The sequence below is a fragment of the Astyanax mexicanus genome, unplaced genomic scaffold, assembly GCF_023375975.1.
Source record: "Astyanax mexicanus isolate ESR-SI-001 unplaced genomic scaffold, AstMex3_surface scaffold_84, whole genome shotgun sequence".
Taxonomy (NCBI): domain Eukaryota; kingdom Metazoa; phylum Chordata; class Actinopteri; order Characiformes; family Acestrorhamphidae; genus Astyanax; species Astyanax mexicanus.
In genome coordinates, this window is record NW_026040094.1 from 2,501 (window position 1) to 7,500 (window position 5,000).

At 53.7% G+C, this 5,000-nt stretch overlaps 2 non-coding genes across 2 annotated transcripts; both read right to left on the reverse strand.

The window, feature by feature from the left end:
* Positions 1 to 558: 558 nt before the first annotated feature.
* LOC125798752 (5.8S ribosomal RNA) lies at positions 559 to 712 on the reverse strand. Its single transcript, XR_007437549.1, has one exon. It is a non-coding gene; the product is annotated as a 5.8S ribosomal RNA (ribosomal RNA).
* Positions 713 to 1,080: 368 nt separating this feature from the next.
* On the reverse strand, positions 1,081 to 2,944 carry LOC125798753 (18S ribosomal RNA). Its single transcript, XR_007437550.1, has one exon. It is a non-coding gene; the product is annotated as an 18S ribosomal RNA (ribosomal RNA).
* Positions 2,945 to 5,000: the final 2,056 nt, after the last annotated feature.

A 5,000-nucleotide genomic window follows, 5' to 3' on the forward strand; every position in this document is an offset into this window, starting at 1 on the left:
AACCCTTCAAGACGGGGAGGTTCGATTCGGCCGGAGGACGGGATGAAAACGGGAAGAAAAAAACTTAAGCCCCCCTCTTCGCCTTCTACCGGAGCGTTCCTACCAACCTCTCTTTTGCCGCGCACTCGGCCCGAACGAAAAGGAGAGGGAGGACGGAGATCCGCTGACGGAGAGACGGCGCGCATAACGGGCAGCCAGAGAGGGTAAAACCCACCGGCAGCCGTCGCTACGACGTCTCTCCACGGACCTCCGCCACCTCTCCCTCGCCGGAACGAGGAACGGTAGAGGACGGTGTGTGGAAAGCCGGCCTCCGAGACCCATTGCTGGGCAACGGAGACGAAGACGAGAGGGTGGACGAAAGTCTTCCCCCGCGATCAAGCCCGTCGAGCGGCTTTTGTCGAGTCCCGAACGAGAAGGGAACCTGACCGAGTCTGCTTTTAGGAAGACGAAGGTGCGGGCACCTGCGAACCTCCAGCCGCGGTCCCCTCGAACCGTCTCTTAACTCTTCCCCGGAGGGAAGAGGGAGACGGAACGAAAAGGTCCGATAGATTGGAATAGCGACCCTCAGACAGGCGTGGCCCCGGGATTGACCCGGGGCCGCAATGTGCGTTCAAAGTGTCGATGATCAATGTGTCCTGCAATTCACATTAGTTCTCGCAGCTGGCTGCGTTCTTCATCGACGCACGAGCCAAGTGATCCACCGCTAAGAGTTGTACTCTTTATGGTTGTTTTTGTTTTCGAAGCCATGTAACCAACAGACACAAAAGTGACGGTTTGAAATAATGTTTTACGGCAGCCGCGGGTACGGGCGCCCCGGAACGCCTAAGCGAACTCGGGGTCATCAAACCGCGCCGCCGAGCCGCCTCCGGAGTAAGAAACCCCGCAGACGGACTTCGGGGGCCAGGTACCCGTCTCCCTTTGGCCGTAAAACACGTTTTGCTCAGGACACCGTTTTTTCAAGTCATTAAAAGGCCGAAGGGAATCCCTGTAGTTCCCGACGTCGGGCCGTGGCTTGAACATTTTTTGTTTGTGGAAATGGGAGTCGCGCCTACTGGGAGGCACTACCAACCCAAGTCCCGGTAATGATCCTTCCGCAGGTTCACCTACGGAAACCTTGTTACGACTTTTACTTCCTCTAGATGATCAAGTTCGATCGACTTTTCAGCACAGCACCAAGGCCCCGCGAAGGAGCCCCGGCGTGGCCGATCCGAGGACCTCACATAACCATCCAATCGGTAGTAGCGACGGGCGGTGTGTACAAAGGGCAGGGACTTAATCAGCGCGAGCTGATGACCCGCACTTACTGGGAATTCCTCGTTCATGGGGAATAATTGCAATCCCCAATCCCCGTCACGAACGGGTTTAAGCGGATTACCCGCGCCTCTCGGCGTAGGGTAGGCACACGCTGGCCCGGCCATTGTGGCGCGCGTGCAGCCCCGGACATCTAAGGGCATCACAGACCTGTTATTGCTCCATCTCGCGTGGCTATACGCCACTGGTCCCTCTAAGAAGTTAACCGCGACCGCGGGGGGCCGCGTAACTATTTAGCACGAAGGAATCTCGTTCGTTATCGGAATTAACCAGACAAATCACTCCACCAACTAAGAACGGCCATGCACCACCACCCACAGAATCGAGAAAGAGCCATCAGTCTGTCAATCCTTTCCGTGTCCGGGCCGGGTGAGGTTCCCCGTGTTGAGTCAAATTAAGCCGCAGGCTCCACTCCTGGTGGTGCCCTTCCGTCAATTCCTTTAAGTTTCAGTTTTGCAACCATACTCCCCCCGGAACCCAAAGACTCTGGTTTCCCCGCACGCTGCCCGGCGGGTCATGGGAATAACGCCGCCGGATCGCGGGTCGGCATAGTTTACGGTCGGAACTACGACGGTATCTGATCGTCTTCGAACCTCCGACTTTCGTTCTTGATTAATGAAAACATTCTTGGCAAATGCTTTCGCTTTCGTCCGTCTTGCGCCGGTCCAAGAATTTCACCTCTAGCGGCGCAATACGAATGCCCCCGGCCGTCCCTCTTAATCATGGCCCTGGTTCAGGAAACCCACAAAATAGAACCGGAGTCCTATTCCATTATTCCTAGCTCAGGCATTCAGGCGAGTTTGGTGCCCGCTTTGAACACTCTGATTTTTTCAAAGTAAACGCTCCGGACCCCTGAGGACCGGACACCCAACCAAGGGCATCCGGGGGGCGCCGGGAGGCAGGGTCTGGGACAGGCGGTAGCTCGCCTCGCGGCGGACCGCCAGCCCACTCCCGAAGTCCAACTACGAGCTTTTTAACTGCAGCAAATTTAATATACGCTATTGGAGCTGGAATTACCGCGGCTGCTGGCACCAGACTTGCCCTCCAATGGGTCCTCACCCATGTGTTTAGGATACGTTCATTCCGATTACAGGGCCTCGAAAGAGACCTGCATCGTTATTTTTCGTCACTACCTCACCGTGTCGGTAATGGGTAATTTGCGCGCCTGCTGCCTTCCTTGGATGTGGTAGCCATTTCTCAGGCTCCCTCTCCGGAATCGAACCCTGATTCCCCGTTACCCGTGGTCACCATGGTAGCCCCCTATGCTACCATCGACAGCTGATAGGGCAGACATTCGAATGAGACGTCGCCGCCGCGGTGGGCGCGCGATCGACCCGAGGTTATCTAGAGTCACCAAAGGGCCGGGGGAAACCCTCGCGGGTCCCCCCGGGTGGGTTTTGGGTCTGATAAATGCACGCATCCCGGCCCCCCCGAGAGAGGACCGGTCAGCGCTCGTTTGCATGTATTAGCTCTGGAATTACCACAGTTATCCGAGTAACGTGTGGAGCGATCAAAGGAACCATAACTGATTTAATGAGCCATTCGCAGTTTCACTGTACCTTCCGTGTGCACTTAGACCTGCATGGCTTAATCTTTGAGACAAGCATATGTTACTGGCAGGATCAACCAGGTTGCTGCGAGTGGTTTTTGTCACAGAAAAAACCATTGGTTCTTAGAGGGGAGAGGGATCGGCCCCGTACCGTCCGAAGACCCCCCGGGGAGGGGGGGACGGGCGGGGAGGCTCGTCCGAGCTCACCCCTCATTGCTCCCAGTGGAAATTAGTGTGGCAACTCCGCTGCGCGAGTTCCCGCTTGCTTCGGGGATAACAAGGAAACGCTCGTTCCGAAACCGGGGGTCCGGAGCTTTTTGAAGCCGGGTGCTGGAGCTCGGTTGGGCGCGAGGACCACCCGAGGCATCCGAGTCCGACGGCTCCGGGCCGACCGGTTATCGTGTTAGGGCAGATTGATATATAGACGGGCCGTCTACGACTCCCTCGGATAGGTTCGGAAAGGTCCTCCCCCTGACGGAGGACCCCCCTGGAGGCTAACCCGCTGGGTCGGGTAGGAACGCACCGCGCACAGTGGCCACGGAGGGCCGCGCGGCTGCCTACCCAGGCGGGCTCGGTAGTCCATTCGGTCGGGTCAAAATAATAAAAGAGATACCCCCCCTGGAACCGTCTCTGGAAGTTTTGGTTTTTCCTCCGTACCGCCTGGGGGGCGGGGGGCGGGACGGAGGCCGACCTGCGGAGCTTCATGGTCGGGTAGGATCGGGTCCGTGTTATAGTGTCCAAAAATCCGCTTTGGAACTATTAATGGGGCTTTATTTAAGCTCTGCCATGCTTAGAAATGAATGGAGAATCATCTCCAGTGCTTGGACCCCTATAGATTGCCACTCTCCTCAACAGTCCGACGGCACCCCTTTGAAAAACCCCCCGACGAAAAATCCTCCAGAGCGCGGGCGAACTCGCTCCGAGGCCGACCGGAGTGCACCTTCGTCGGGCAAGGGAGTCGGGCGAAGGGGGTCAGAAATCCTGGAGCTCGCCACCCTCACTAGTTTTTGGCGTGAAATGGTAGACCAAAAGTGGGGACTTAGAAAAATTTCGCACTTTTTCGACCTACCACTGGTAGACCGAGTGGGACTTAGTCATTTTTTCAGCTTTTTCGAGCCTACCACTGGTAGACCAAGTTGGACTTAGTCATTTTTTCGACTTTTCGGAGCTACCACTGGTAGACCAAATGGGACTTAGTCATTTTTTCAACTTTTCGAGCCTACCACTGGTAGACCAAGTTGGACTTAGTCATTTTTTCGACTTTTCGGAGCTACCACTGGTAGACCAAATGGGACTTAGTCATTTTTTCAACTTTTCGAGCCTACCACTGGTAGACCAAGTTGGACTTAGTCATTTTTTCGACTTTTCAGAGCTACCACTGGTAGACCAAGTTGGACTTAGTCATTTTTTCGACTTTTCGGAGCTACCACTGGTAGACCAAATGGGACTTAGTCATTTTTTCAACTTTTCGAGCCTACCACTGGTAGACCAAGTTGGACTTAGTCATTTTTTCAACTTTTCGAGCCTACCACTGGTAGACCAAGTTGGACTTAGTCATTTTTTCAACTTTTCGAGCCTACCACTGGTAGACCAAGTTGGACTTAGTCATTTTTTCGACTTTTCAGAGCTACCACTGGTAGACCAAGTTGGACTTAGTCATTTTTTCGACTTTTCAGAGCTACCACTGGTAGACCAAATGGGACTTAGTCATTTTTTCAACTTTTCGAGCCTACCACTGGTAGACCAAGTTGGACTTAGTCATTTTTTCAACTTTTCGAGCCTACCACTGGTAGACCAAGTTGGACTTAGTCATTTTTTCAACTTTTCGAGCCTACCACTGGTAGACCAAGTTGGACTTAGTCATTTTTTCGACTTTTCAGAGCTACCACTGGTAGACCAAGTTGGACTTAGTCATTTTTTCGACTTTTCAGAGCTACCACTGGTAGACCAAATGGGACTTAGTCATTTTTTCAACTTTTCGAGCCTACCACTGGTAGACCAAGTTGGACTTAGTCATTTTTTCAACTTTTCGAGCCTACCACTGGTAGACCAAGTTGGACTTAGTCATTTTTTCGACTTTTCAGAGCTACCACTGGTAGACCAAGTTGGACTTAGTCATTTTTTCAACTTTTCGAGCCTA